The 11,342-nt window shown below is 40.0% G+C and overlaps 1 long non-coding RNA gene across 1 annotated transcript in view; it reads right to left on the reverse strand.

The window, feature by feature from the left end:
• LOC107515274 overlaps positions 1-11,096 on the reverse strand; it is a 120,892-nt gene extending 109,796 nt beyond the window's left edge. The window contains exon 1 of the long non-coding RNA XR_001597977.2: positions 11,005-11,096. This is a non-coding gene — a long non-coding RNA (uncharacterized LOC107515274). The remainder of the gene's footprint in view (positions 1-11,004) is intronic.
• Positions 11,097-11,342: the final 246 nt, after the last annotated feature.

Here is an 11,342-nt window from a genome sequence, read left to right on the forward strand (position 1 = left end):
CAGGTGGAGCTTTATTAGGTAGAGGCAAGTCCTGCTGGAGCATGCCCCAGAACAGGCAAGGGGACTCTCTTCAAACGGGAGAGAAGGAAGGGAAGGAGAGCCGTGTGCACCTGAAGATGAGCGTAACAGGTGAGAGGCAGAAGCTCAGAAATACTCAGCCTAATTGCCTCATTTTTCAAACCAGTTATAAGCTGATCGTCGAATGATAGTTTTCCATTTTCCATTAACTTTCACCCTGATCTTGTAAAATATCACAAAACTTCTGTGATTTATCTTTGATCCGATTATACTTGAGAAGTCCTTGTCAAGGAAAGCAAGTCGGTGAAAGTAAGCAAAACAAATATTTCAGATATTTGGTAAAAGAAACTCACCATACCCTAATATCAACCCAAAGCAAGCATGCACGTGCACAGGCGTGCACACACGACTCTAAGACGCTGGCAGAAACCACAAGAGCCACCAGGAAGTAATAACAACTATTGACTTCTATCAAAAATAAATCCGACCAAAGAATAAAGCTTCCAATCAGGCTGAGCCTTAGCCCAAAGCTCTCTCCACAACCCTCTCCTTAGCAGGAAATCAGCAATAATCATAATGATGAAAATGTGCTCAATTCAATCAGAGAAGAGTCTGGTAGAGCCTCTTCTTTCAATTTCCACGTTGCCAGGGGCAACCCATAACGAATGTACTTTATGAATGTCTGCTCACTAAAGAATGAACAACTTAAAAGACTAGTTTTTTTAGTAACTCTGTCAAGAAAGGATAAAGACTATTTAGGTGAAGAAGTGACCACAGATTTCAGAAATATTGGAAGATAGATGGAGTGAATAAGACGGGGAAAGAGCCAACATGGCGGTGACCACAGAGCTTAGGGCACCGGGGCAGGCTGCGTGAGATTCTTTCCCCTCATCTAATTTTCAATGACTAGGAGGCGACTTTGTTCAGTATCAATTTGGCAGGCGCTGGCATGTTTGGATCCTCTTCTTTGGGGGCTGTGGGGCTCTGAGTACTTCTCAGACACCAGTGGTGATCCTTTAGGGAAATGATTTAGCCACCTCTATCTGCAAGTCTCCCTAAGGGGTCAATCCTGCTTCACGGTCTTATCTGTGGTAAAATACAACTAAGGCTGAGAACGCCCAAAGGCATGCAAATGGTGGATATTTGATAAAGACAGGCTAAGATTATTGTTAATTTGAGGAGTAGTTTTAATACCCAGGCAAAATATAGATTTACTTATCTTTTCCTTTGGTTTTCTGTGTTTCTGCCTAAGATTTGTTTAAAATGAAATGTGTGTGTGTGTGTGTGTGTGTGTGTGTGTGTGTTTTCATAGAATGTAAATTCTCCCTCTGTTATTCTTACAACTTAAAATGGATAGAGTACTGGACATCTTTTAAGGAGTTCTCCTAGGCTGTGAATCAAAGACACCCTATTCCCTGGGAACTGTCTACTCCATTCTTTGCAAGTGGGCTGCTTGCAATCAAGTCATGGACAATTCCATCCTCACGTCCATAGTTAATTAGGTTGAGAGTAGTCACTTTATACAACCTGGACAGATCCAGCCTCTCTACTAGGCATTTGGAACGGTAGGTAGACATTCTGATCCCAGTGTGGTCCAGTATCTGGAACAGAAAAGCTATAAAAGCTCAAAGCTGTGAATCAGGCATCTCCCAGCATCTCCACTAAGTCATGGAGAGCACCGGTCAGCAGAGAAGCAGGTCTGAGAGAGAGAGAAAGTGTCTCTGCTTTTTTTTTATTCCATTCTCTAGTTCCATAGGATTATGTTTCCTTCTAACTTATCAAGCTCTTATCTGCAACCTCTACAATCCCCAAATACAGATAAAATCCCTCTAATTCTACTCGGCCACCTTCATAAGGTTTCCCAATGCCTGGCACTCACCTCTCTTAGAGTTAGCATAAATTCCTGTAAACTCATTCCTTCACAATAGATACAGTATTCACCAAAATGAACTCTATTACCCAAATAGTTTCATTCTAAGGAGGAAAGGGAGCCGTAAGCATTTTGACAGAATATAGTCTGACGATGAAATTACTTCAGACTCTATGATAGAGTTCAATTTGAGCCTGAATGTCCAATGAGGCAAGAAAATAAATGGACTCAGTTGTCGAAATCAACGTTGTCGACCTATAACCAAAGTTCATCATATCAACCAAATTTCTATATTTTCTCAGCATTGAGAACTGATACTCCAGCTTAGGATCCCTGAGGCGCTCTGACGTATGCTATGTGGTTCAGAGTCCAAGGACGCAGAATATTCCAGAAAGCCAGCATGGATCCCTGTGATAATGGCAAGCCTGTTAGCTCATAAAGCAGTTTATTCCCCTAAGTGAGACAACACACTGCCTTCCAGTAACATCCTCTAATTAATAAATTTAGAAACCCTACACAATAAAGCCAATTGGGTTTTAAGAACTGAATTTAATTAAACATTATTAAAATTATTTCTGGAGTAGTGTCCAAAAATAGTAAGTTCGACAGCACTGATTTAATGTTCACATGTGTGAATATATATTGATATGGCTCCTTCATAAGGCTGCAGAAGCTCTGGATTAATAGATCCCACATCTTTTTTTTACTAGCCAATCAAAAATCAAATGGTCACAGACAAAAATTTCAAAGCAAAATCAGAAAAATCTTTAAAAATATATTTTGCAGTAAAAATATCACATTAAATGTGGGGTACGAATGCAGTTTAGTATGCTTGATATGATGAGAGGGTGGAGCCTCAAGCAATAAGAAAGCCCAGTACTAAACGGAGTTGTTAAAATGCTCTGGGAAGAAGAGAGGTCCTGTTCTTTGTTGATCAAGTGTCCATACAAATTGGTGTGACCGTCAGAAGCAAACACTGAGTGAGGAAACAAAATATTTTATCCTGAGCCTTTTGTCCTTGCTAAAGGAAAAGCCCTGCTACACATATATACCCAGTGACCGGGAGCAGAGAGTAAGGGGACTCAGCCGTATGGAGACGGGAGGATCCTCATGGGGAAAGAGGATGCCAAGCAAGTACCTGTAAATTTGCCCCCGTGCCCTATGCCTGTGGCACAAGTTAATTCTGACTATCCTTAGTTACTGTTTTTTTCATTGATACTTAAAAAAATGCATTTATGCAACCAATATTCATTTATTGCACATACTGTGTGCTAGATAACACAGATCCTGCATATTATTTCTTCCCTTTTAGAGTTTACAGCCTGAGAGGACATAGAGTATAAGCAAGTAAACAAATAATCCTGTAATTGCAGACCATAATGAGGGTTTGGAAGGTAATAAACTTGAGGCGATAATGGAAAATAGGCAGAGCATCAGGGAAAACATCTCCAAGGAAGAGACACATAAACCTGAAAGACGAGAAGCCATAAAAATGGGAAGAAGCGTGGTCTGCTCTGAGGGCCCACCTGGCCTGAGAACTTGTGTTCTAGGACCCAAAGGAGAACTTCATTGGCAAGGTAGGCAGAGTTCAGGTCATTGAAAATTTCGATTTTTTTTTTCCTAAGAAATTTGAATTTTATTCTAAGTGCAATGGAAGCTCATGTCTCTCTTTCATAGTGCCTGGCACACAGTTGCCATTCGATCAATATTTGTCGAATGGTGACTGAATTAACGAAATCAGTTCCTTGCGCTTTATCAGCCCTCAAAGGAAGGGAACTTGGTCCACGCCTCGGAAGCCCACAAAGAATGGAGTGGACAAAACAAACACTGAATGTGGAGTGACCAAGTTGCGCAGCGGGACGAAGCATTAGGAGTGGAAAACCGATACTCCAGAAGCAATAAGGTAGGCGGGAGGACTGTTCCTAGTGACCGAAACCTACTCTCCAGCCCTCTTCCCAACGCTCCCTCCATCATCTCACTCAATCCTCAAAGCAACTGTGATAGGCGGGTGCTATTGAGCCACGTGTTGTCGGCATGAAAGAAAGGCTTAAAGAAGTTCTATAATGAAATTGTCGGGACCGTCAGTTTCAAAACACCTGATCTCTCCATAGCACCAGAGAAAAGAAATGGATATGGAAGAAAGTAATCAAGAGAGGACCTGTAGCAAAGGATGGTTTAGAGCAGGTTTGACGAGATCAGGTATTTAATAACGACTAATACTGGCTGGTTATTATGCACTAGGGTCTATTCTAAGGGCTTCCTACGTGTTCACTCGTTTAATTCTCATAACGACCTGCTAAAACGCTGTGAAGTAAGTGCTATTATCTCCTTTTTACAAGTGAGGAAAGTGGAGCATGGGCTAGATAAGTAAGCTTTTAAGGTTGCATAGCTGTGGGTCGGGAGTTAAGCACAGACCATTTGTGCTAGAACATGTGTCGTCTGCCACGATGCGACACTCCCCTTAGCCAGCGCCTGTCACAGCTGGTTTATAGATGCATCTGTTATACCGAGAGAGTTTGTTCATTTATATTTTAGTCAACTCCGACCATTGATATTCAAGTGTAAACCTAAGAGGATAATCCCTGAACCAAAAAATATGTCAAAGAGTCAGATAAAAGGATGCCAAGTAGCTTGTCTTTGCCCGATCCATCTGCCCAGAAGCTCCAGCGAAGGAAACAAATCTTGGACATGGCATTAATTGGCTCTAAGAAAAATTTTTGTTCCAAATGCTATGCTATTTGTTTCGTTAGAGACTCATAAGAAAATGGCTCGTTTCTCAGCGATGGGAACATTACCATCTTCCGGTTTGAGGTTGAGATTTTCATAAAAGAGAATCATAATTGCTCCACGAGAATTAACAATTCAAGTATACTTATTAACAAATATTTATACCTCTATTTTTCTTAGAAATATAAAATCCTAAATAACAAGAGGTCGTCAAGGGCAGAAGATGCAGAGGCCCACATCAACCGTGTAAGCAAGGGGGTGCCAATGGAAATGACAAATCCTCTTTCCTTTTATAAATGACCACATTAATAGTATCTCGGACCACAGAATTTATAGGACATTATGTATTATCACTAGGAATCTAGAAAAAAAAGGTAAGAATAACACTCAATATGTGCAAAAGTCCAGGGAGGAGAGTACATTGCTGAAAATCTGGAGAATAAGGTCCTGGTAACAGCTCTGCAATAACTAGACAGGCCGCCCCTCCCCACACCTGCACCTGCACCTACAACCACCATCCTGAGACATAGCACCTCTCTGAAAAAAAACAAGGAGGTACACTAGATGTGCTCTGAGAACTCTTCCAGATGTAACATCCTCTAAACCTGTATGTCAATACTATGTAGCAGAAGCAGGACGGAGGGGCAGCATTGGGGGGGGGGGGGGGGGTGAGGGGAGATGATGAAAAGAAATGCATGACTTTGAATCAATTATTCTTCTTATTCTCCATCGAAGAGGGAAAAAATGATGCAATTTATGCAGAAAATTGACAAAAGTGAGAACTCATGGATGCACAAAGCGTGATGGTGTGGGACATAACCCAGGATGCCCTTTCTTCTTAGATCCTCGACAGACACATTATTGAATAAGCCTCTGTGAACTGTCGCTTGCCAGCCTGAATGGGCGAATTCAGTCCCAGTTAACTTTCTGCGTTGTTTGTACTCTTCCCTCAGTCATGTTGAACTTGTTAATCGTAAATAAAATGGGACGTTGGGATCGGAACACCTCCATCCATGCAATTTTTCATTGTTCCTATCTGCCTTCAATCCCCACCCAAGTTCTCATAATTTCATAAAATCATTGCCTGGTTGTAGACTAAATTTTGTCTATTTCCTTGGATTCTAGAACAACTGAGATTTGTTACAAACATTCTTAGTAACAAATTATATTTAGAAGATTCATTAATATAAAATAAGAAAATATAAAGGGTAAAAGCCTCATATAAATCATAACACTTCTGTCCAGCCTCAAATTGCAAAACCCATTTGCCAACTGTTCTTATGAAAATTTACATTTTTTTTCATAGTAGAGGTCTGTAGGGTAGTTTCTCAGATTTTCTATTCCAATGAGATGCTAACCCTTAGAATTAGTCAGAAAACTGTTTTCAGTACCACTGAAGCCGAACTGTTACCTTTTGTCAGACAACTTTATTACTTTTCATAATATTTTACTCTGGGAAACTTTAAGCATATAAAAAGTATACAGAATGCAAGACTGTGTTGTATGACACCTCCCATGTACCCATCACCAGCCCTGATAATTACTGTCTTAGACAGTTTGAGCTACTATGACACCTTACCATAGACTGAGTGGCTTAAACAACAAACATGTGTTTCTCAAAAGCTCTCTTGTATCTGTACTTTTAAGTCACTAATCCCCTTCATGAGTGTTTCATCCCCATAACCTAACTGCTTCTTAAAGGTCCCATATCCTAATAACGTCACTTCAGAAGTTAGGACTTCAGCATATGAATTTCAAGGCATCACAAACAGTGTCCATATTAATTATAAATCTTGTTGTTTTTTTCATCTCTTTACCCCCTTCTACCTCTTCTTATTGGTATGAAGCACATTCTAAATATCCTGTCATTTCAGTATTAAATATTTCAGATTGTCTCTCTAAAAGAAAAGAATTACTATGTAGCATAACCACAATACCATTATCATACTACAAAATATTAACAGTTTTTTAATATTATCAAATAATCTCAGTGTTCCAATATTTGTCTCTTAAATGTCATGAATTTTATAGTTTGCTTGAAAAAAGATCTAATTTAGATTCACATGGTTGGGTGATAGAACTTTTAAATCTCTTTAATTATAAGTTTCTCTTCCATCATTTTCATTCTCTTTCTTGTAATTTATCTTTGGATCAGACCAATGTACTTATCTTATAAAATCGTCTGTCCAGATTTTTCTGATTCCCTACAGTTAGTTTAACATTTTCCTCTCTTCCCTGATTTTTTTGGTAAATTACTATTTGGACCCAAAGACTTATTCAGAATCAGTATCTATTTTATGGTAAAACTCCTCCATAGATAGCAGTATTTTCTCCCATCAGGAGGAATATAAGTAATGTATCTCCTCCACCGATGTTAGCAGTCATTGATATGCAACATCTGGTCCACTAATTACGGCATTAGTTCATGCATTCTCTGGAAAAAGTATAGAGAGAAATTTCTCTTTATCTACTATTTGGTTGCCCAGTGATGTAGTTTACATAGGAAAGACAGGATAAATGTTTCACTCTTTTCCTTTCTTTACTCAAGGTGCTAAAGCCACCAAAATTCTTTCTAAGGAGAATTTAACTACTTCTCGTGCTTGCCATCTTGTCTCTTTCCTTTGCCATTTCACTTTTCCTGCCTAGGCCAGTAAGTCATTTGCTATCATTAGGTCATGTAAAGCATCTTTGATAAATTACTCGCAAGCCTCTCCCTTCTTCATGAATCCCTGTGTCATCAGCATCGTATGCCTGTATCACAGTATAGTTTTACAGTGTTGGTGTTAGAAATAGAGACTACACAGTATTCCCCTATTCCTTCAATTCTAAGACATTATAACATCATACATGTTACTAAAAGTGAAAGACTATGGTAGAATGTATCCCCCGGGATACTCAAAATAAACAGGATTATGCAGGTTCTTGTCTGCCTCACATCACAGAAAGACTCAGTCTAGTCTCTCTAGTTTGTCTAAACATCCCTCCCCCAATGTTATCTAAAAATGCATATAACTTATTACATTTAATAACATATAAAGCAAGGGAACATCAACATGCACTATCTGTGACCAGAAGCGATCCTATGTTTCGGTTGGCATTGCTCACCTCCAGGAATGCTTCCCCTGCCACTATACTGTCCGTCACCCAGGACAGAGCCAGAATTGGTGTCAGAGAGAGCTCAGGGGAAATGTTTTACCTGAGCTCAGCTTATAGTTACTTTATCCTGTGATTCGAAATTGTCACTGCCATTTAAAATCACAGTCTTCTCATCTGTAAAGTGAGTGATAACGCATGTTTGATGATGTTATCAAGATTAAATGAAATAATACAGGGATGATGCCATATGTATTTACCCAGGGCTGCCATTACGTAGCGGCTGCGGATACTCTCGTATCCCTAGCTTGTAAAAACATTCCAGTTTCAGAAAGCAGGTTAAAAAAACTCACTTTCCTTAGGTCTTTAAAATCCAGTAAGAATAATAATCACTCCCTTTACCAAGACATATTCTAAAATCTCCATAAAGAGAACATTCACTGGGCGAGAGGCTCCTCCCGCAGATGGTAACCGTCCTGGAGAGAGGTACTCTCTTTATCCCTGAGTCCTGATCATGGCAGCTGACACATGCCACATGCTCAATAAATAGCTTTGAATTGAACTGATCTATGACAATCTCAGCAGCGTATCACTTAGTTCCAGCATTCGACTTATATGAAATTGCCTCCACCGTAAAGTTATGAGAATTCTGAAAGGCGCTATATGGGACCACGCTCCATTTCACAAGGATAACGCACGGTTGGTACTCAGACAATGCTAATCGTTCCTATGAGAGAGCATTTCACAGATTGTAGCTCCTCCTCTCCCATTCCCCCCACTTCCAGCACATAGGAATTTAGCCCCCTTCTGCCTGTCCTCGAGATGTCAGAATGCTTCATCCATTCTACATCTAAGTACAATGTCACACAAATCTGGTCAATTAGGTGGCTTATCTCCCCAATTTTTTGATAAAATTTGGAGCCAAATCCTCATGGTTTACCTGGGACAGGTCCCAGTGACACCTGTTATTTAGTGCATTTACTCATAGTGTCCCTTTCACTCTCAAAAGTGCCCTAATTTGGTCATCCTGGTGACAAGACACTGCCGAGGTGTGCCCTGTGTCTCACTGGAATCCCCAAGTGCAAAATTTACTCTCAATAAGAAGTTCGTTGGTTGAAACACAGACAAGTGCTTTGCTAGCCAGTCTGAGAGGCAGGCGCTCCTGTCTGTGTGAACTCATTTCTCCTCGGCTCTTCTCTAATGGAACATCTTTCCCAAAGTCTTTATTTTTGACACATTAACAATGTTTCCCTTGCCCTTAAATAATTGATGGGTTTAAAATGTCAGCTAATAGAAACAGTAATACATGAAGTGGAGGAAGACAGCGAATATTTTGGTAGAAAAAGTAAAACCTGTATTGATGACTATAGAAACCTCATTAATGAGGCTCATCGGCCTTTCCCCAGCAAAAGATTTCATTTCTTTTATTATTAGGCCCAATAAATCCCTGCCACATGATTGGTCCAACCACTTACTCAAGTTTTTATGAAAATCGATGCCTTGGTCAACTCGTGTGAGAAACAGACATGGAGTGGGGGCGCCGACTGTCAGAAAAGAATGCAAAGCATGGGAAGACTCGATGGACGCGGGGCGGGACAGCTCCCTAAATCATCAGCTTTGATTAGTGCCACACAGAGGAAAGTGCCCACTGTCCTGTTGTGCTCACTTCTAAGGGATTTAGAGGGGTACCTTTCTCTGGCAGAGCTACCCCTTAATGAACTGTCAAGGAAAGAATCGATTCAAGAATAAATTGCAAGTAATTTCATTCTCACCACAAGCATCAACCATATTGGCTAAATATCTGATATTCAAAATATTGTTAGCAATGAATAACAAAATGCCTTCTCATACGGTTTAATATTAGTGGTTCTTATCTGGGAGTAATTTTTCCCCAAGGGACAACTGACAATATCTAGAGACATCTTTGAATTCCACGACTAGGACTGCTGGCATCTAGTAATGAGAGGCCAGGTATGCTACTAAACATCCTGTAATACGAAAGGTAACCATAGTAACAAAGAATTATTCAACCCGAAATGTCAATAGCATTACTTTTGAGAAGACTTGTACTTTTTAATTTAAAAAAATATATAGTATTAGAGAGGGGACAACTCACTTCTTCATTCAACAAATATTTACTAAGATACTGGCTGAACTTACCCAGTTGGTAAGCAGCAAACAGTTTCTCCCAGACTTTGAAATCAGAGGTAAATATGCACAGCCCTGAGAGTCCCCATTCTGGCAATTTGATGGATAGAGATCCCAAAAGTCTCCTGTAATACAATTATGAAAATTCCCAATATGCTATTAAGAATACCCTTATAAAGGATGGACTGATGATACAAGAAATAAAAGAATTCTGTTCATGTGAACAAGTCAGACGCTGAGACCAAGGAGGAAAGCACACACGGAACCCCTCTCGTCCCGAGTCAATGAAGCTCTGTGGGCTGCAGCTTTGGCAGACTAGGGAACGGGGGCCACATCAATGCTTTAAATACTCAGGAAATAAAACTTACTCAAAGAGAAGAAAATGCAAACCCAAAAAATGAAAATAATTATAAACAAATGTATATCAAATATATAATAGTGCAGCAAACTAGTAACAACACTCGCAAATAAAATCTGCATTTCAAGTGATTTTGAAAACAGAACTCTAAACTCTACATTCTTCATAGGATACATTTTAAGACTAAAATCACTTAAAAATCATAAATGATTATCAGTAATTCTATTTCTGTTGGTAGAAATATCAGTATTTTTTATGTTAAAACTGTTTTTATGTTTTGCAGATTGAGGTTGCCCAGGAAATAAAAATATAGAGAGAAATTTAGACAATATAGTCCTACTATTAGGAATCAAATTTTCAGTATATGAGACTATAAATGAAATATAAAATTAAAAATGTTAAGAAAGGCGTGTAAGGTGAACTTGAACTGGGAATATCAGTACAAACACATGATCTTTAAAAGTATCTTTCTTGGTACTTTCCACTGAAAGAACCTAGAACGTAAGACAACTCAAGAGCCACACATGCAGGGATGTTATTTTATCAGCCCCAGGCCAGGAGGACAAGCAGGAGTGAAAACTAAACGGAGGTGTCGGGGTCGTATAAGCTGGACCACCGAGAGAGGAGAGGGCCAGCGGGAGCGGGGGTCGCAGGAGAGGCCGCTTCTGTCGGAAGAGGCAGAGTAGGGCGGAGGCGCGCCCCGGCTTCACGGTTCCCTCTGTCCTGTACTCCGGCATTATTCCCTCTGTCCTCTCCTCCGCCAATATCCCCACCTGTTGGTGGGACTTACCTCGAGGCCGGTCGTTAGAGAAGACGGGGAATCAGAGTTCACTGTGACGATGAGGAAGGGCTGGAGAAGGCGCGTGATGAGCACAATGATACCTGTAAAGAGAAGAGAGAGAGAGTGATTGAAACGATAAAAAACAAACCTGTCTTCATTGCATATAACGTTTACACCAACTCCTGACTCAGAGAATTAGTAGGTGAAGGGAAAGCATTATGAGTGTTTATCCTATCTTCATAGGAGAATCTGCAGTTTATCTCCAACTGTAAAGGTCTTCTGGAAAAGAGAATGTCGACTAGATAAAGAAGGAAATCAAATCAATAAAATCAATCAACTACTATTTT

The sequence above is a fragment of the Rousettus aegyptiacus genome, unplaced genomic scaffold (genome assembly GCF_014176215.1).
Source record: "Rousettus aegyptiacus isolate mRouAeg1 unplaced genomic scaffold, mRouAeg1.p scaffold_m13_p_7, whole genome shotgun sequence".
NCBI lineage: Eukaryota > Metazoa > Chordata > Mammalia > Chiroptera > Pteropodidae > Rousettus > Rousettus aegyptiacus.